This window comes from Carcharodon carcharias, chromosome 17, assembly GCF_017639515.1.
Source record: "Carcharodon carcharias isolate sCarCar2 chromosome 17, sCarCar2.pri, whole genome shotgun sequence".
Classification (NCBI taxonomy): Eukaryota; Metazoa; Chordata; class Chondrichthyes; order Lamniformes; family Lamnidae; genus Carcharodon; species Carcharodon carcharias.
This window is the reverse complement of record NC_054483.1, coordinates 59,791,821-59,814,492: the sequence shown is the minus strand read 5'-3', so window position 1 is coordinate 59,814,492 and position 22,672 is coordinate 59,791,821. Positions and strand designations below refer to the sequence as shown.

The window sequence follows — 22,672 nt, the reverse complement described above, 5'->3', positions numbered from 1 at the left end:
GGGATGTACCAAATCAGAGTAGGACGTATTTTTTGCAAATGAGACAAGCACATCACCCGTAACAAGTCATCCTACTCATTTCTGAAGAGTAGGGAATGATGTCATTCACCTGCACAATTTTGTTCAACAAGGAAAGTACAATTGTGGAGACCAAGTGGCACAGGTGGTAGTACCCAGCCTCTAAGTCAGAAGGCCCTGCATTTGAGTCACACTCCAGGGGCTGGGCCGCACGGGTGTGTTTTTGGCGGGGGGGCACATAAAATATGAGGGGTGGGAAGCCCACTGATTGGTTGGCAAATGGACTCTGATTGGTAGAGACATTGCCATGGAGAATGCATGTTAACTCATGACTGGCAGTTAACTGCCAAGATTTGTTTAAATTCAAACCAGGCAGGTTGACTCTGATTGGTTAAGGTATTGCCCTGGGGAATGAGCCAGAGAATGGCTGTTGCCTATTTTGTTCAGTTGAAAAATGTGCAAATGTACATGGGTGGTGTTTGCCACTAACAGGATGCTGTTGTCAAGCCAAAAAGATGTTCTGCCTATCACATAAGTGAGCAATGTGATATATGAATTTCAATGTTGGTGTGATGCTAGGTATGTAGGCTGTACTTCCAAAGACTGGCGGATGTTTGATACTATACAGCATAGAAAAAGGCCATTTGGCCCATCTAGTCTGCACCAGTCAAACAAGTACCTAACTACTCTAATCCCATTTTCCAGCACTAGGCCCATAGCCTTGTATGTGGCATCACACGTGCACATCCAAATACTTCTTCAATGTTATGAGGGTTTCTGCCTCGATCACCCTTTCAGGCAGCGAGTTCCAGACTCCCACCACCCACTGGGTGAAAAAAATTCTTCCTCACATCCTCTCTAAAGCCCCCGCCCCTTACCTTAAATCTATGCCCCCTGGTTATTGATCCCTCCACCAAGGGGAAAATTTCCTTCCTGTCTACCCTATCTATGCCCCTCATCATTTTATACACCTCAATCATGTCCTCTCTCAATTTCCTCTGCTCCAGGGAAATTCACCCCAGTCTATCCAATCTCTCCTCACAATAAAACTATCCAGCCTAGGCAACATCCTGGTAAATCTCCTCTGCAATCTCTCTAGTGCAATTACATCCATCCTATAATGTGGATTCCAGAACTGCACACAATACTCTAGCTGTGGCCAAACCAGCGTTTTATACAGATCCAGCATAACCTCCCTGCTTTTATATTCTATGCCTCGACTAATAAAGGCAGGTATCTCATATGTCTTCTTAACCACCTATCTACCTGTCCCACTACCTTAAGGGATTGCTGGACATGCACACCAAGGTCCCTCTGACCCTCGGTACTTCCCAGGGTCCTATCACTCATCATGTATTCCCATGCATTGTTTACCCTGCCCAAGTGCATCACCTCTCACTTATCCAGATTAAATTTCATTTGCCACTGATCAGCCCATCTGACCAGCACGTCTTTTTCCTCCTGTAATCTAAGGCTATCCTCCTCACTATTTACCACCCCACCAATTTTCATGTCATCCGCGAACTTACTGATCAACCCTCCAACATTCATGTCTGAATCATTTATATATACCACAAACAGCAAGGACCCAACACCAATCCCTGTGGAACCCCAATGGACACAGGCATCCAGTCACAAAAACACCCCTCGACCATCATCCTCTGCTTCCTGCCACTCAGCCAATTCTAGATCCAATTTGCCAAATTGCCTTGGATCCCATGGACACTTACCTTCGTTATCAGTCTCCCACGCAGTACCTTATCCAAAGCCTTCCTGAAGTCCAAGTAGACTACTTCAAATGCATTGCCCTCAACTACACACCTGGTCACCTCTTTGAAAAATTCAATCAAACTGGTCAGACATGACCTTCCCTTTACAGAACCATGCTGACTGTCCTTGATTAATCCCTGTTTCTCCAAGCGTAGAATAATTCTGTCCTTCAGAATTGCTTCCAATAGTTTCCCCACCACTGAGGTTAGACTGATTGGCCCGTAGTTCCCTGGTTTATCCCTTCCTCCCTTCTTGAATAACGGTATCACATTGGCTGCCCTCCAGTCTTCTGGCACCTCTCCTGTGGCCAGGGAGGTTTTGAAAATTATTGCCAGCGCCACTGCTATCTCCTCCCTTGCCTCACTCAACAGCCTGGGATACATTTCATCTGGGCCTGGAGATTTATATACTTTTAAGCCTGCCAGACCACTTAGAACCTCCTCCCTTTGTATGCTAATTTCTTTAATTATATCACAGTCCTTCTGCCTGATTTCCATACCCATGTCACCCCTCTCACTTGTGAACACCGACACAAAGTATTCATTTAGAACTCTACCTACATATTCCATCTCCACACACAAATTATCACTGTGGTCCTTAACGGGCCCTACTCTTTCCCTAGTTATCCTCTTACTCTTAATGTACTTGTAAAATAACTTTGGATTTTCTTTTATTTTACCAGCCAATGATTCATGCCCCCTTTTTGCTCTCCTAATTTCCTTTTTAAGTTCCCCCCTACACATTCTATACTCCTCCAGGGCTTCTGCTGCTTTGAGCCCTCGGTATCTGTTTTGAGCCCTCGGTATCTGTATCAAACAGCATGAACCTTCGGCTGTTCACAGCAGGCAAGATACTGACCATACTCAACCAGTCTATGCTTGCCAAACCCAAAACACAGTGCCCAACATTAGATGTCATTCCATGCTTGGATGACATTTGCTAAACAATCCTAAATGTGCTAAGATTTGCACTGACAACCATTTTAAGATTATCAGTGAGGCTCACTTACACATGCTAGAAGCTATATATACTAATACACAGGGCGCTGACAGAAATAACATGTACATATATTGCGCCTTTTTCAACTAAACAAAATGGGCGACAACCATTCTCTGGTTCATTCCCCAGGGCAATACCTTGGCCAATCAGAGTCAACCTACCTGGTTTGAATTTAAACAAAGTTTGGCAGTTAACTGTCAGTCATGAGTTAACTGATGCATTCTTCATGGCAGTGCCTCTACCAATCAGAGTCCACTGCTAAACAATCAGTACTCTCTTCTCATGCAGCACAAATTGTTGTTCCCTTCACATTTAGTATTCTTGAGAGTTGTTCAGATGACTGCAGAACAAAAAGCTTCGACAACATGTGTCGTTTTTCAGCAACATTCAAGTTTTGTGCTACCAAATGACTTTAAGGACCAAGTGTTCTTTAAGATTGGGCGCTCTCCTTTAATGGCAGAGGTCTAGTTAGAATACATAAAAATTTCCCCTTTAATGGGCTGTGTGTGTGTCCGAGATTTTCCAGTCCTGCCCACTGTGGGGTCGGAAAATCTTGCCTGAAGTCAAAGGACCTTTGGCTGGTCCATTAAATTTTCCATCCCGCCTGCGATAATTCCCACTGTGGGTGGGACCAGAAAGTCCTAGCCTGTGTGTGTGTGAGAGAGAGCACTCAAAGCATATGCAATACTGGGTGTGTTCACGTAATGAAGAGGTAGAAACAAAAACACATGAAGAAAATTGAAACAGAAAAAGGGGAAGCAAAACTGAAAACAACAAAATAGCATTCAACAGTGTGTGGTGGATCTCAACAGCACTGCAATGAAGTTAAAATTAAATTGATGAAATTGGAAGATTGGCCACTAAGATAATTCAATTGGTGTTAATGGTTCAACACAAAGGGTTAATATGGAAGTAATAATTGTACATTACATGAAAGCCTATAAATGTGTCAATACTATACAGCACGGTGTATATAACCAGACAGATGATACTGTCATTGGAAAGACAAAGGGGGAATCTGTTATACTGTCATTGGAAAGACAAAGGGGGAATCTGTTATCAGTAGAAGGTTTTTCACTCATCTCTCAGTTAGGATTCCACAAGGTCACACCACAGCTGCAGAACCATCTGCTAGTAATGTTAAAATAGCAGTCCAAACCTTACCCTGTCAAACCTTAAAAAATCTATAGTACAAATAAATAATTAGATTAATACAGTAAACATCCTATTAATATTAAAATACTCAATACGTTAATAATGTCAATGAGTATTAAAAATCTAGGTGCAATACTGAGTGGGAGGAATTGTTATTAAAATTAATAGTTATCTAGATTTGGAAAACCCTAAATATCAAATCTGAAAATTTATGAATTTTAAAATACATATTTTCTTGATTACAATGGTTGATACCCTGAATTTCAAATAATGTATATTAGGAAAAAAACTAATCTTCAAACAAGAATCCAAGGAGATTTTCCTAAATCATCTGTGTGAAAACAGTACCAAATATGAGACACGTGATATTACTTAGCAAACCCTTTTGTATTTTGCTATATAATGTTACAGCAGGAAATTCTGTTTCACAGAAAATTATCTCACAATAAAAGTGACAGCCTACACCAACACTAAAGCAAGATACAGTCTCAACAATATATGTCTGCCAAATTACCACCAATTAGTCCACCAATGGCTTTAATTGGCAAGCAATCTGAAAACTGTGCAGTTTCTGATGCTATTTGAAGGTCCATGATTCAATTACACTGTAACCTCTCCAGTCTGGAAATACCAGGTGTCCAGAATTTTTTGAACAGGCCCTGCAACACATAGGCTTATCACTCACAGCGCTGCAATAAATCGTGAAATAGGAAAAAGAAACAAGATGGATGGCAGAGGGAGAAAAGTTGACTAAGTAGAAATTGAAATTAAAAATCAAACCTTTCACACTGGTGGTACATTGCCAATCTTTCTGGGAAAGGAAATTGTTCTCAATTTTTTATATTAAATGTTTATCATTACCCTACTTTAATCAGCATGGGCCTGTTGGCAGTGCTAATTCTGGGTCCTGTTTTACACTGTGACTTCTCACTCCATTTTCCCATGTTACAGTCACTGTGTTTCCCCCGTCACCTGCCATTTTCTGCCCTCAGTCAGCATGCAGCAGTGCTTTTGAGCAGACTCAGGGTATACAACATTTATATAACATATTTTTTTTACTGGTACTTTATTATGTTTTGTCACTGTTTTACATCTCAGGTACATATTTATATCCAGTTCACACATTTGTGGCTAGGCAATCTAATGGTATTCAATGAACCAGAAAATTCTGAAATCCAGATATGCCTTGGTCCCAAGTATTCCTGACCGGGCAGGTTAGGATTATCTTGTGTATTGACAATCAGGAAGTTACATTAATGTTAAATTATTGATTGCTACTAAGGTGCTAATTAAAACCCATTTTCTTTATAATATATGTAGTTCAACTGAAGTAGTTTATCTTCTTATAATACTAAACTTGCAGGTATCTGCACCATTAAAAAAAACTGCCACAGTTTCGATTAAGTTTAAACTCTTCAACAGCTCATAAAGCAGGAGAGATTGACAGCAAAGCTTCTGGGTCGTTTGCTGTAGCACCCATGTTCTTCACGTACCCATTTCCCAGTTTAACTTAATGGCCCCTCTCTTTCTTCAACGTCTCTCACCCATTTCTAACTATAACCCGTGGCTCAATCTATCTTTCAGACTACCCTCCACCCTCCTCACCCCACTCCACCTTCAGTGAGCTGTACTGACTTTCCATCATCTCACAGAAGCTCGCCAGTGTACATCCTCATGGAAGCGTAATTTTTGCATTTTCCCTTCTTTTGTGTTAATCTATTGACAAAAGTAAGTGAAACAAATACAATCCATAACAAATTGAGAACATTGTGAGTTAGGCTTTTTGCTTACTTGTGCTCACAAAACAATCGGGTCAATATTACTCAGTGACTTATTTATCTGAAATCTCCCTCTCTACCCGTAAGGTATGTTGTAGGTAAACCTGCAGTAACAAGATTGCGCTACCTTCAACAGCGTTCTATGCATGTTACACTGTATTACCCTCAGGTGTCAATTTACTGCATACACAAACACAATGGCCTTTAAAAAAATAATCATCATAAAATACATCACCTGTTATACTGTGAATGGACCAGGCAATTTCAAGCCCAAGTGAATATAACCTGACAAAGTCAGCTTGATGCTCACCCTGCTAACATGTGCCAAATGGAAGAAAATATACCCTGTGCACATCTGAAAAATAATAAAACGTGCTTACAGACACATAGAAATCTCCAGCATTGGTTAACTGATGGAAGAGACTGACTTCAATGCCATAATCTCATCAAATGATCAGTCTAAATTGCTTGAATTTTCCACTTCCACCAAGGCTTATGAAATGATGCAAGACCTTCAGAAGGCCCATTGAGCTTTCAAGGTAACATCAATATTTGCTGGCAATCAGCCCACTGGTGACATTTGCCCAGTTGTGACATTTCCTGAAATCGTTCAGTAACTTTGTTTCCATTCTCTCTTCAGAAAAAAAGTGTTTGATTAACACAATGGAAGATTAACGTCTTAACTCCGCAGCTAAACCTAGCCATTATAAAGGTACATTTCGCACAGGCTCAGATGTAAGCACATTTTATTAAACATTTTAATCAATCACTTAGCGTTTAAACAACCACGGGGTATCACAAAGCACACTGATGTCAACTTAACACCATAAGAATTTTTTCACATGTATATCAGAGGCTATTGTAGCCAGAACAATTTTATGCTTGAAACACCAGTAACATAATAGTTGCCCTCTGTCAAATTCCCCATGAGCACCCTGAAAGTCACAATAACAAAGGGTTGTGTAATAAATACCCATGTGACGTACCATTAAAGGATTACAATATGGAATAACATTTCATTTTCCACACAAAGCCAGTCTAGTAAGCCTGAATTGGAAAAAAAACAAACTCCAGAGAAAAAGCAGGGACAGATTTTTTTTAAATAACAAAACTATTTCCTGGTTCCTTCAAGGATCCAGTAGGTAAATAAAGACTAGTCAAAAAACAATAGCCACCACCTTGTATAAACCAAGCTTCAATCCTTGGTTGTAATTAATTAGATGGTACATGTGGATACACTGAAAGAGGTGCTAGAGTTTGCCTCAGAAATCCTGAGCTACGAAGTCAATCCTATTTCCTACTGCTGAAGGCTATGCAGTAAGCTCTGATAGAAAGCCTGCCTTTTGTGCTGTGCTGCCTTCCATCTGTCCGCTGTCGAGCGTCACATGAAATGTTGACCGAGGTACAAACGAGCAGCCATCAACACGGATTTGTGTCCCATGTTTTCCCTCCAAACCACATCGCCCAAGTTTTGTTTGGTGTTCTACAAACTACAGGAATAACGTGCATTCATTCTAAGAACATCCTTGTAACAGGACCATTCAGGAACTGACCAATCTCTTCACCTGATGCCCACAAGAAGATAAAATGTAGAGTTTAAGACCAAGGTTAAATTTGACTTTAAAATAAAAACAAAATTTAAGCTGATTTAGAAGGAGGCTGGATGCAATTTTCATCCTATGAATGAACTGACTTGTATAGTTCATCCACCAAGTTGTTAGCCATAAGGTCAGCTTCAGCTACTGAACCAGTCACGACATCTGGTTAAACACCTTGGTCAACTGAACAAGCTCCCTGAGATAGGTTAATGTATGGATCAAAGTATAATATTGAACAGAAAGAGGCCATTCATCTCAACAGGTCTTTGCAGGTATTCATGGTCCATATGAGCCGCTTCCCACCCTTTCTCATCTAACACCATCGCATAACCTTTTATTCCTTTGTCCCTCATGTGTTCATCTAGCTTCCTCTTAAATGCAGCTATGCTATTAGTCACCTCAAGTATATCTTGTGATGGTGAGTACTACATTCTTATCACTCAGTAAATTCTTCTGAATTCCGTATCGGATTTATTAATGACTATCTTATATTTATGGTCATTAGTTCTGGTCTCACCTCCAGGTGAAAATATCTCTACTCGTACCCTATTAAGGCCCCTTTCGTAATCTTATAGACCTCTACAAGGTCACCCCTCTAGGCCACCATCTTTCTACAGGACAGAGCCCCAATCATTCCTGATAGTCATAACATCTCAGTTCTAGAAAATACTTTTTGCACCTTCTCTGGTGCCTCCATACCATTTTTATTATATGGAGATCAGAACAGTTCACAGGATTTTTAGTATGGCCTAACCAAGGTTTGATTCAAGTTTAGCATAACTATTTTTCAATTCTTTTCCTCTAAAATTGAACCCCAGTGCTTTGTTTCGTATTTTATGGTCTTATTAATCTGTGATGCTAAGTGATCTGTGTATCTGTACCCCTGATCTCTCTGCTCCCTGTACCCTTTTAGGTAATTCTCTTCTAAGATGTGCTTCCATATTAAAATGCACCAGCTCATACTTATCAATATCAAAGTTCATTTGTCTTTTATATGCTCATCCTGCAAGTTTACTGTCTTCCTGCATTTTGTTACAATCCTGCTCAGTATTAACTGCACCTCCCAATTTGGAATGATCCGCCAATTTGAAATTGTACAGTCGACTCCAAAGTTCAAATCATTTATGTAAATAATGAAAATAGTATTTCCAGCAGCGATCCCTATGGAACACCATTTCCCGCCTTTTGTCAGTCTGAGTAACTACCTTTAACTCTCTACTCTGTTTTCTAATTTATAGCAGCTTACTTTCCATTCTGCTACTTGCTCCTGACTCCACATGTTCTGAATTTAGTCATGAGTTGGCGATGCAGCACCTTATTAAAGACCGTCTGGAAATCTAAATATATTGGGCAGAATTTTCTGTGCCCCCTCTCGCATACACACTGCTGGGGGCCAACTATGGCATCAGTGATGGAGTTGAGTCTGCGTAGCAGTGTAGGATCGAAGTCCTGGACCAAGGTCTCCATGACAGCTGCCAACTTACTAGTGTTGCCTCGGTGCATTGCAATGCCGGCGCTATCATCTCAGCTGGAAAGCAGGCGGACTCCTCCATTGTGCCTTGCAATCTGAGGAGTGCAGCGGACATCCTTCTTGTTGTTCCCGAGCTTACCTTTGCAGCTCCAGCAACTGTGACATGGCTGAGTCCAGAGGTTCATCATCTGATTCAAACTCAGCAATGTTCTGGCCTCCAGCAGTCCTTCAAGTGCCGGACACCTGGGAAGTTCCTGCCCCCACCTGCTGTGGATCAGATGGTGCAATGTGCTCACCAGATTGTGATTCCGAGACTACTCTAAAGCTAGGTCCCGCCGAGGTGTGTGTCTCTGTGCTGGTGGAGGGTGTGGGTGAACGCTGTGATGGGACTTCAGGGAGGGTGCCTTCAGATTCCTCTTCAGAGGTTTCTTCGGAGCTTGATTGGAGGCCCTGGGTCATGGACTCTGTCGGCTGTGCCTGCAAAAGCAAAGGGAGATAATTAGTGCATGGCAGTGGCCTGTGAAAGAGGAAACATCACTCACAGCATGGTTGGCTAATGGATGTTGCACTGCTGGATCCTCACTTGGTAAAGCAGCGCCAACCACACCATCAGCACAGGAGCGGTCCTGGTCCTCGTTGGCCAGCTGGATGGCTTAGTTTCCAAAGTCCGTGAGGACCTTGGTTTCAGGCATTCGTCCACCGTTCTGTGACCTCTTTTGCTTGTTGTGTGCCAGCTTGTCCTGCATGGCTAGAGATAGAGAAAGTGTAAACAGGACACTTGCAGGGCCAGATGCCTGGCCTGTGTGGGTGGTGAGTGGTCCCATGGATGGGTTGAGGACAATGAAGTTGTGTGTGAGAGAGTGAATGGTCATGTCCCTTGAACTGGCAGGGCCCTGTGGGTGTGTGATGGGTTTGTGAGCATGAGGGTTGAGAGTGATGAGAATAATGACTTACCCTGGCGGAACGGTGGAGATCATTCATCCTCTTGCAGCACTGGCTGGCTGTCCTCTTCTGAAGGGCGTTGGTGCAGATGACCGCTGCCACCACCTCCTAAGTTGGATTGGTCATGTTGCTGCCCATCCTTCGGCCAGAGCGAGGCTGCAGGACATCCCAGCAGGCCTCCACGGTATCCAGCAGTCACTCAAGGGACCCGTCATTGAAGCAGGGGGCTACAGTCTTTTTTCCTTTGCTGGCCATGTCTCCTGTGCAGCAACGGTGAGATGGAAGCAATGAGCATTGTACTTACGGCTGGATTTAAACATGGCACCCGGTGTGACACAGCAGTGGGGTGATGGCCAGCAGGCAAATGGGAGCCCACCCTCCATGGAAACGGCATGTTTCCCAGGAGTCCATAAATAATGAAGCGGGTTTGGAATGATGCGGCGTGGAAACCTGCCATCGCAGCCAGCGGGTAAAACGTCATTTTACCTACCCGTTATCTCACTTAGTGCAAATCTGGGAAAATTCCGCCCATTGTGTCTACTGCCCTTATCTAGCCTCTCTATTATGTTTCTTCAAAGAATTCAATAAGCTTGCTCAAGCATGACCTTCCCTTTTGAATACATGCCAAATATTGTTTGTTATGTTTTCAGTTTCTAGGTGTTATCTCTATAAGATTATTGAGGAAGGATTTAATTATCTCTCTTACCCACTAGTGCTAAATTAAGTGGTCCTTAGTTCCCTAGACTTTTATTTCCCTTTTTAAATATAGCAATCACATTAGCTGCCCACCAGTCCTCTGGCACTAATTCTTTTCTAATTAATTTATTTATATATTTACGTATAATTTTATTATATGCAATTATATACACCATTTATTTATTCGTATATATGAGCGTGTACTTGCGTGTACGTAATGTTTCTGTTCTTTCTTCCCTAAATTCTTTTCATATGCATGGATAAATTCAATGAAGACCAGGGGTGCAATCTGCTAAGTGTACTATTTTGCCTCTTTCTATCTTAAATATCTTTCTTTTTGGTCTCTTCTTCCACTGTCATATCTTATCATGTTAGCCTTCTCCCTTGCAAAGTAATTATGAAATACTTCATCCATTTTGCTATCATTATCTGTGAGTTTATCTGTGTGTATCTCTGAATGGCCCCATCCCTATTATGACTTTTCTTCTGCTGGCCATGTCTTTATTCAAATCAAGTGCCATTCATCCATCGCCTCTGCTCTCACTGACCTACATTGGCTCCCGGTTAAGCAATGCCTCAATTTTAAAGTTTTTATCCTTGTTCTCAATTTCCTCCACGGCCTTGACATTCCCTAGCTCAGTAATCTCCTCCAGTCCCACAACCTTTCAAGATATTTGTGCTCCTCCAACTCTGGCCTCTTGAGCATCTCAGACTTTATTTGCTCCATCACTGTTCTTTTTATTCATTCATGGGATGTGAGCCAGCATTTGTTATTCATTCCTAATTGTCTTTGAGAAGGTGGTGGTGAGCCATGTGGTGTTGGTGCACCCATATTGCCACTAGGGAGGGAATTCCAGGTTTTTGACCCAGCAACAGTGAAAAAATGATGATATAGTTCTAAGTCAGGATGGTGCGTAGCTTGGAAGGGAATTTGCAAGTCATGGTGTTTCTACTGTCTGTTTCCTTTGTCCTTCTAGGTGGTCGAGGACACAGGTTTGGAAGGTGCTGTCAAAGGAACCTTGTTGAGTTTCTGCAGTGCATTTTATAGATGATACACATTGCTGCCACTGTGGTGGAGGAAGTAAATGTTTGTTGTCATAAATGGGGTGCCAGTCAAGTGAGCTGTTTTGTCCTGGATGGTGTTGAGTTTCTTGGGTGTTCTTGGAGCTCATCCTGGCAAGTGGGCAGTTTTCCATTAAATTCAATACTTGTGCCTTGTAGATGGTGGACAGATTTTGGGGAATCAAGAGGCAAGCCCTTTGCCGCAAAATTCTTAACCTTTGACCTGCCTTTGTAGCCACAATATTTAAATGGCTGGTCCAGTTCAGTTTCTGATCAACAGTAACTGGGGTATTGATGGTGGGGGATTTGGCATTAATAATGCCATTGAATGTCCAAGGAAGATGGTTAGATTCTCTCTTGTCATTGCCTGGTACTTGTGATGTGAATGTTACTTGTCACTTATGAGCCCAAGCCTGAATGTTGTCCGGGTCTTGCTTCATGCAGGAAAGGATTGCTTCAGTATCTGAGAAGTTGAGAATCGTATTGAACACTGAGTGAACATTCACCATGATGGAGGAAAGATCAATGGTGAAGCAGCTGAAGATAGTTATGCATAGGACACTACCCTGAGATGCTCCTAAAGCCATATCCCAGGGCTGAGATGATTAACAACCAGAGCCAGCTTCCTTTGTGTTCAGTATAACTCCAACCAGTGGAGAGTTTTCCCCCGATTGCCACTGACTTTGGCTTTGTCAGGGCTCCTTGATGCTACATTTGGTCAAATACTGCCCTTATGTCAAGGGCAGTCACTCTCCCTTGAATTCAGCTCTTTTCTCCACATTTAAACAAAAGCTGTAATGAGGTCAAGAGCTGAGTGGCTCTAAAGGAAACCAAATTCGGCATTGATGAACAAGTTATTTATAAGTGCCACTCAATAGCACTGTCAGCAACACTTTTCATCATTTTGCTGATGGTCGAGAGTTGACTGATGAGACATAATTGGCAGGATGGATTTGTCCTGCTTTTGTGTACCGGTCACACCTGGGCAATTTTTCACATTGTTGGGTATATGCCAGTGTTGCAGCTGTATTGGAACAGCTTAGCTAGGGATGTGACTAGTTCTGGAGCACGTTTTCAGTATTACTGCCAGAATGTTGTCAGGTCCCAGGGCCTTTTCAGTATCCAGTGTCTTCGGCCACTTATTGACATCACAGAGTGAATAATATAGTTGAAGACTGGCATCTGTGATGCTGGGGACATCAAAAAGAGACCAAGATTGATCATCCAATTGGCATGAAGATAGCTCCAAATGTTTCAGCCTTGCTTATTGCACGGATATCCTGGGCTCTGCTATCATTGAGGATGGGGATGTTTGTGGAGCCTCCTCCTTCTGTTGGTTGTTTAGTTGTCCATTACGATCCAAGAATGGATGTGGCAGGACTGCAGAGCTTAGATTTGATCTGTTGGTTTTGGGATCGCTTACCTCTGTCTATTGCATGCTACATCCGCTGTTTAACATTCAAGTAGTCCTGTGTTGTAGTTTCACCAGATTGGCACCTCATTTTTCGGAATGCATGGTGCTGCTTCTGCAATGCTCTCCTGGTGGTAATGGTCAAGTGAGGGGTACATTGTTATAGATTCTGCCGATGGCCCACAGAGCCTCATGGGTGTCCAGTTTAGACTTGTTCTGTGCCTTTCCCATTTTGCACAACATGATGGGAGGGTACCCTAAATGTGAAAGCCAGATCTTGTCTCCACAAGAACTGTGTGATGGTCACTCCTGCCAATACTGTCATGAGCAGATGCAACTATGATAGGTAGATCGGTGAGGGTGAGGTCAAGTAGGTTTTCCTCTCTCGTTGGTTCCCTCACCACCAGCTCCAGGCCCATTCTGACAGGTATGTCCATCAGAACTCGACCAGCTCAGCTCAGCTGGTGCTACTGAGCCACTCTTGGTGATGGACATTGAAGTCCCACCAAGAGTATATTCTGTGTCTTTGCTACCCTCAGTGAGTCTTATAAGTGGTGCTGAACATGGGGGAGCAACAAGTCATCAACTGAAGGAGGGCAATAGTTGGTAATCAGCAGGCGGTTTCTTTGTCCATGCTTGACCTGATGCCATGAGACTTCATGGGGTCCAGGATCAATGTTGAGGACTCTGTTGGGTCTGTCCTTCCAATGGTACAGGACATACCCAGGGATGATGGTGGAGTCTGGGACATTTGCTATAAGGTATGATTCAGTGAACATGACCATGCAAAGCTGTTGCTTGGCCAGTCTGTGGGTCAGCTCTCCCAATTTTGGCACAATTTCCCTGATGTTAGTGAGGAGGACTGCACAAGGTTGACCAGGCAGTGCGTGTCTTTGTCATTTCCAATGCCTAGGTCAATGCAGGGTGATCTGTGCAGTTTTATTCTTCTTCAACTTTTCTGTAGCCATTCAACACAACTGTTGGCTATGCCTTCAGCTTCAAAGGCCCTAAGCTTTGGAAGTCCCTCTCTAAACCCCTCCACCTCTTTTTCTCTCTTTCCTGCTTTAAAATGCTTTTTAAGACCTATCTCTTTGACAAAGTGTTTGGCCATCTGTCCTTATATGTCCTTATATGGCTCAATATCAAATTTTGCTTTATAACACTCCTTGGAACATTTTATTACATTAAAGGTAATATTGAACTACAAGTGCTGTTGTTATTTATAAGTCCGCAGAATATTTTACAATTTCATTTTATATTTCTGGTAATTTAATTTTGTTGTTTCTTTATCTACCTAATTGTTTTCTGACTGCTTTGTGAACTTTTCATATTCCCAAATCAAACATAAAAAAGTAAAAAATACTGATTGATGGTATAAAAATAACTCTGAAATATATCTTGAAAATCACTGAGAACAGGAAGAAATATACTAAATAACTGTCATTTACATGGCACCTGCTGTGGAAAAAAAACAGCCACACTGGTGTCTGAGAGATTCAAGTAAATATCTTTATTCAAACAGCATGGGAGAAGTTTCTGGGTCACCCAAGGGAAATGTCTCAAAAGTTTACAGTTTGCAACAGCCTTTTATAATTCTTGCTTCTTAACATTACTGCTAGACCTTGTTAACAGCCTGTAATCACTGATTCTAATACATACATCAAGTGGTGAATTTCTTTTAACTAATCAGTGAACTAGGCAATACATGAAATGCAGATTTTGTTTTTGTTTCAGATTTCCAGCATCCACAGTATTTTGCCTTTATATTATTATGAAATGCAGATGTTGCCTTGTCTCTTGGCTTGGGTCTCTCTGCCTTGTCTCTTGGCTTGGGTCTCTCTGCCTTGTCTGGTATTATACTTCCTTTATCTCTTTCGTGTTTACACAGGCTGTGAGCAGCTACTAATGTTCATCTCTAGAATGTCAAGTATCCCATCATGCCCCTTCAGTCCACTTTAAGTTTATGTATATACTGTATATTTTAATACCCAGTCCTGACTGGCCCACTTCACACCATCAGGATGCCATAAAGCACAGCCAATTAACTATTTTAGAAGCCACTGGAGTACGTGGATTATTACTTTGAGCAGAAGTGTAAAATGATTGCTAGTGAGTCAGCAGCCAATTTTACATTTGTATTTCCATTTGCTTCAATGAACGGAAAAATCAAAAAGACGTAAAAGACATAAAAGATGCTGACTCACTATCACTCGTTTTACACTATCAAAGTCAAGATATACCTCCTCTTATTTTTGTAGACGTGGCTACCAACTCATACACTGCAGATTCCAAGAACAGCACATGATGTGAACAGCCAGTCAATATTTTCTTGTGGTGCTGATCGAGTGCAGAATGTTGGTCAGGACATGGAGAGAACTCTCCTGCCTTTCAAATAGCACCATGAGATCCACCATATCCACCTGAATAAGCAGAAAAGGGCTTGTTTTGGTATTTCGGCTGAAAGACAGCACCTTTGACAATGCAGCACTCCTCACTATTGCACTGAAGCGTCAGTCTTGGTTTGGTGCTCAAGTCCATAACTGGGGCTTGAGCCTAAGCTCTTGCAAAGGTGCTACCAAGTTGTTAACGGTGATCAGTAATGATGAACTGAACAAGATGTAATCTGCAAAGGTGGGGAGCAGATATCTTTAAATCATATCACCAGTTGTCAAACTTACCTTTAGTGCAGCTACAGAATTGCACTTTTTGATCCAACCTGAAAGCTGCCAATCAAGTGGAAATAAATGCCCCTCTGAAAGTAACACAACTGATAAACAGTAACAAAAAAACCCAAAAAATCTTTGAAGGAAGCCTAACTTAACCTTCTCTGCTCTAGTGAGAACAACCCCAGTTGTACCAAGTACATATAACACTAAACCATAGAAATTAAAAGGTCCAAGTCACTTCCTTATTTCAGCCAGGCTAGATGTTTGGGCACTATAAATGACATAGAGCACCTACGATAGGAAATGGGAAAAAAAATCACACAGTATGTGCTCCTGATTTATGTTCAATGAGCCCACTGAAAAGTGCACATGGCCAGTGAGAAGGGAATTAGAACATAAGAAATAGGAGCAGGAGTAGATCATACAATTCAACAAGCTTGCTCCGCTTATCAACACAATCATGTCTGATGTTCAGCTTCGATCCACTTTTCTGCCTGCTCCCTATAATCCCTTGGTTTCCTGAGAGACCAAAATCTATCAATCTCGCCTTAAATTCAATGAGGAACCTTCTGGGGTAGAGAATTCCAAAGATTCACAACCCTTTGAGTGAGGATATTTCTCCTCATCTCAGTCCTAAGTGATCAATCATATCCTGAGTCTACGCCACCATGTTCTAGATTCCCCAACCGGGGAAACAGCCTCTCAGTGTCTACCTTGTTAGGTCCCTTCAGGATCTTATATGTTTCAATGAGATCACTTGTCATTCTTCTAAATGCCAAAGAAAATAGACCCAATTTACTCAGCCTCTTATCAATGGACAACTCCTTTCATCCGAGAAAGCAATCTGGTGAACCTTTGTTGTACGGCCTCCAATACAACTTCCTTGATTACGGAAACCAAAATTGCACACAGTATTCCAGGTGTGCTCTCACCAAAACACAATACAACTGTAGCAAAACTTCTTTATTTGTGTACTCCAATCCCCTTGCAAGAAAGACCAAAATGCTATTTGCTTTCCACATTGCTTGCTGCACCTACATGTTTTGCTCACTCTGTGTTCCTTGTATGAGTACACCCCAGCCTCCTTGAACATCAACATTTACAGGTTTAAAAAATATTGCTTTTTTATTCTTACTACAAGAGTGAGTAATATTACACTTCCCCACATTATACTTCATCTGCCACCTTGTTGCCCATTCACTTAACCTGTCTAAATCTCTTTGCAACCTTGTGTCCTCCTTACAGCTTGCATGTGCACCTAGAGATGCAGTGATCTCCAAGTCTAACAGCCTGTTGACCCTCACTCTGGATTCACACACATAAAAAGGCCACTTGAGTGAGGTACTCAACCCTGTAGCCCTACAGAGTCAACACTTTCAGAAGTGGGGAGATGGCAGGGAGCATATGAAAACCCACCCAGCACAAACAGCTTTTATATAAGATCCCTGATTCATACACTTTGTAGGAACTAAATTGAGACCACCCAAACTCATTTCATTTAGGCTTATTACAGATTGCAGACAGAAGAAGGCAGCATGAACAGGTAAAGTAGTAACCTTGTGCCAGCCAGCTTCCTACTCTTAGGTACTTTATCTGTGCCCTTGGATTTCTGCTTGTCTTTTCTTTATTCAAGCTTATGAATAGTTTTGCTTTGTAGTAGGTGGGGTTGAAGAAGATCTGGGATACAAACTGGGCCAAAAGAGCATTTGACAAATTCTGGTCCCTTCATTATTTTCTAAGACATCTCACATTTAATAATAACATGCTGCAATTGAAGCAGTCTTAGTAAAATGTTGGTGAAGTTTAAAATAATTATCTATATAGGGTCAATGTACTTATGGTCTTTTGACACACTGTTGACTTATATGCTCTATGGTAGTTTGAAACATTAAATGTACATAAATTCTCATGCTTACATTTAGCACCCTTTCAATTTAAATCAGATTGCAACCAATATTTCAACTGTTATAATTCACAAGTACAAACACAAATATAAATGCACTGTAATCATGGATACTATATTTTTAAAACTAGCTAGAAAAACAATGCAAATAAGGTCTAAATCCTACTTCCCACTGGATTATATATAAAGCCCTCCAAAGAGAACTGAAAACCTCTCCACATGAAATAATTCTACTTTAAAGTAATTTCCATTAGATCTAGTCATATTTTTCAAATCATTATAAAGTATGTTCGTGGCATAGATCAGTACTTAGCTATGTCTTACAAAATTTCTCTCACACAGGATTCAATCAACATGCTTATTTGCACTGAATTTGTTTCCACTGTCTTATATCTTTACATGCAACATATATTCCTCACTCTCTTTAATAGGGAAGATTCTGGTAAACTAACTGATTCTGAATCAATTTAATTAATTTAACCCTGGGCCATTTTTCACAGAGCCATGGTTACAATGCAAGAGGCCATTCGGCCCCTCATGTATGTGCTGTATCTTTGCTATAATAATTTAAAACTAATCTGACTACCATACTCTCTTCTATGCCTTGCATAGTCTGCTTTTTCCTTAAAAGATGCAATGATGTGCTTCAACTATAATGCACCTGCAGGATTACTTGCAAGCATCAACTTAAAAGTTGAACACACGTACATGTATTATACACACGTAACCTTCATTTACACAACTAGCACAATGAGCATGGAAATGCTGCTTCCTCTTCCTCTCAGAGATTTTACTTGCGGTAAAGTGCTGAAAAACACTGCCTTGCACACGAGGTAATCAACCTTCAACAATCAGCTAAACACAATAGATTTCATCTACAAACAAGACAGAGGCAAAGCCAGAATGACGCATGTTTGCCACTCCTATTGAGAAACAAAAGGTCACCTCACAGTTCAAGCTTGTTTTTACAACTTACTACTCCTTCCAGAGCCAGACTGAACTCTCCATATTAAAATCCACCATGGCCTCAGGAGAGGGACACTCAGAGGGGCAGAAAAGGGGGAATCTGAACAGAAATCTCACAGGAAGACATTCTAATCTTTATCCTGTACAATGTAACCGAGGACATTTGAGATCGTAAAATTTACAATAGTTCCTGTTCGACGTCACGTGGCATTGGTGGCATCCTTCCTAAATGTCTGATTTTGATCTAATCTAGTGACTAAAAAGGACAAAACGAACATTAGCAACCATATAGTATACAACTCTCATATCGTCAACTTACTTGGAAACTACATTTTTTAGAAATAAAATCCTTCCGAAATAGATGGACTTCACACACAAAGATATCTGAAATGTGCTCAGATTTCTGTGAATGCATTAACAGTTTTTGAATCAGGTCGCCGTTTAATAGGAGACCTCTCGTTGCACAGCCACCGCAATAAAAGATGGGTTGTTTGGGGCGTTTTTCCCCTCCCCTTTCCACAGGGAAAGGAGGACATGAAAGTTAACCTCCAGCCCGCTCTAGCCAATCCCTCCAACTGTTCCCCTATATAATGGTAGCAGAATTTAAAATGTTTTCTTTCTGAACCTGAGAGTTTAATCAATAGTTCTCGTATCTTTGAACCAAACAACATATTCCTCAACATTAAAAAATCACTTGTGGAATTATTTAGGAGTTTCATTTAAAAACATAACAATAAAATTATTATTGACTATGTTATACATCGGAAGAAAGTCCAACCCGAGATCGGCTGCGCTCCCCCATTACTGAAACCGCCCGCACACTTCAATCCCAATACAGATATAGACGGATGGATGTAGGAAGGATAGATGTCCCTTACCCGGAACAGCCCAGCAGCGGGTGTATTGGCCAGGCCAAGCCCAGGCTATTCAGCGCTTTCCCCGATCAAATCATTCGGGAGCTGCTGGAAGTCGCTGCCGCATCAGCAGCTACATTGTATCCGCTCCACAATAAGCTCGGCAGCGGCTGGAGTTCAGTCCCAGTGCCGATTCCTCAATCACAGCGCCTCCCATCAACCTCAGGCTACAGAAACCCAAGAATTTGATACCATACTAGACAGCATCTCAGAGGTGTGACCCCTCTACAAATGATCCGTCGCTTTATTCACACCCCCGAACTCAACTAACACACACCTCCCAAACTGAAATAACATACACCCACGAAACCTAAAGAACACATACCCCTTAAACCCTAAAAACACACACACCTCTAAACTCTAATAACACAAAACCCTAAGCTCTAATAACACACACACCCCTAAACTCTAATAACACACATCCCCTAAACTCTAATAACACACATCCCCTAAACCCTAATAACACACACCCCTAAACCCTAATAACACACATCCCTAAACTCCCATAACATATACCCTCTAAACCCAAATAATAAACACCCTGAAACCCTAATAACACACAAGCTCTAAACTCTTAATAAAAAAATCCCCTAAACCCTAATAACTCACACACCTCTAAACTCTAATAACACACACCCCGTAAACTCCCATAACATACACCCCCTAAACCCAAATAATAAACACCCTGAAACCCTAATAACACACAAGCTCTAAACTCTAATAAAAAACATCCCCTAAACCCTAATAACACACACCCCTGAGCCCAACTAACACACATCCCTTAAATTCTAATAGCACATAACCCCTAAACTCTAATAATGCACACCCCGTAAATTCTAATAACACACACCACCATAACCTAATAACACACACACACTAAATACTAATAACACACACTCCCAAACCTGAATAAAACACACCGCATAAACCCAACTAACGCACACTCCTTAAATTCTAATAACACACACCCGCTAAACCCAACAAACACACCCCATAAACTCTAATATCACACCTGAACCCCAATAAAACACACACTTTAATCCCTAATAACACGAACCCAACTAACACATACCCATTAAAGTCTAATAACACACGCAGTAATCTCTAATAACACACACACTAAACCCAACTGATACACACCCCCAACTCTAATACCACATACCCCGTAAACGTTAATAACACACACCCGATAAACTCTAATAACACACCCCCTAAACCCTAGTAACACACAGCACCTGATCCCAACTAACACACCCTCCTAAATTCTAATAACACACATCCCCTAAACTCTAATAATGCACACCCCATAAACTGTAATAGCACACACCCCCTAATCTCTAATAACACACACACACCCTAAACCCACACACCCTGAACCTAACTAACACACAAGCCTCTTACTTCTAATAGCACATATCCCCTAAACACTAATAAACACCCCATAAACTCTAACAAGACACACCCCTTAAACTCTAATAGCACACACCCTCTAAAGCATAATAACACACACCACCAAACTCTAATAAAACACCCTGTAAATTCTAATAACACATACCCCCTAAATTCTAATGGCACTTACCCCCTAAACTCCATTAACACACACCATAAATTCTAATATCACACACCCTCTAACCTCTAATAACACACCCCATAAACTCTAGTAACACACAACCCCTAAACTCTAATAACACATCCCATAAACTCTAATAACAAGCCCCATGAACTCTAGTAACACACACCCCCTAAACTCTAATAACACATCCCATAAACTCTAATAATACACCCCGTAAACTCTAGTAACACACATCCCCTAAACTCTAATAACACATCCCATAAACTCTAATAATACACCCTGTAAACTCTAGTAACACACACCCCCTAAACTCTAATAACACATCCTATAAACTCTAATAATACACCCTGTAAACTCTAGTAACACACACCCTCTAAATTCTAATAACACACACCCTCTGAACCCTAATATCATACCCTGTAAACTCTAATAAGACACATCCCCTAAATTATAATAGCACATACCCTCTAAAGCCTATTAACACACCCCTCCCGAAACCCTAATGGTATTACCCCATAAACTCTAGCAACACACACCCTCTAAACTCTAATAACACACCCCATAAACTCTAATAACACAACCCATAAACTGTAATAACACACCCTCTAAACTCTAATAACACGCCCCATAAACTCTAGTAATACACACCCCCTAAACTGTAATAACACACACCATAAACTCAAATAACACACCCCCTAAATTCTAATAACACACACCCCGTAAACTCTAATGACATACAATCTCTAAACTCTAATAACTCACACCCCCAAACTCTAATAACACACACCCCCTAAACTCTAGTAACACACACCCCATAAACTGTAATAACACACACCCCCTAAACTCTAATAACTGACCCCATAAACTCTAATAACACACACCCCCCCCCCAAACTGTAATAACACACACCATAAAGTCTAATAACACACACCCTAAATTCTAATAACACACAACCCGTAAACTCAAATAACACACACCCCTAACCTCTAATAACTCGCCCCATAAGCTCTAGCAACACACACTCCCTAAACTGTAATAACACACACCCCCTAAACTGTAATAACACACACCATAAATTCTAATAACACACCCTCCTAAACTCTAATAACGCACATCCTCTAAATTCTAATAACACACCCTGTAAACTTTAATAACAGACACATCCTAAATTCTAATAACACACCCAGTAAACTCTAATAACACACACACCCTAAATTCTAATAACACACCCAGTAAACTCTAATAACACAACCCGAAACATTGATAATGCGCCTGTAATCTCTAAATGCACACCCCATATACACACACACCCTAAACTCTAATAACACACCCTGTAAACTGTAATAACACACACTCCAAACTCTAATAACAGACACCCCATAAACTCTAATAACACACCTGTAAACCATAATAAAACACACCCACTGAACCCAACTAACACACAACCCCTAAATTCTAATAGCACACACCCTCTAAACTCTAATAAAGCACACCCTGTAAACTCTAATACCACACATGCCCGAACCCTAATAAAACACACACCCTAATCCCTAATAACACACACCCCAAAGTCTAAAAACACACAGCCTAGAAACTCTAATAACACATAACATAAACTCTAATAGCCCAATCCCCCTAAGCTCTAAGAACACACACCCCCTAAAATCTAACAACACACACCCTCTAAACTCCAATAACACAGGCCTTCTGAACCCAAATAATACACAATCTCTAAATTCTAATAACACAC

At 41.2% G+C, this 22,672-nt stretch overlaps 1 protein-coding gene across 3 annotated transcripts in view; it reads right to left on the bottom strand.

Moving 5' to 3' along the window:
- The window catches only part of stambpl1 (STAM binding protein-like 1), a 65,062-nt gene extending 45,474 nt beyond the window's left edge, over positions 1–19,588 (bottom strand). The window contains exon 1 of one of the 3 annotated variants that reach the window (XM_041209464.1): positions 19,314–19,588. The gene's annotated coding sequence lies outside the window, so the exon portion shown is untranslated. Of the gene's footprint in view, positions 1–18,754; positions 18,848–19,313 lie in introns of those variants that run through there. The other 2 variants (XM_041209462.1, XM_041209463.1) reach the window with 2 other exon arrangements.
- Positions 19,589–22,672: the final 3,084 nt, after the last annotated feature.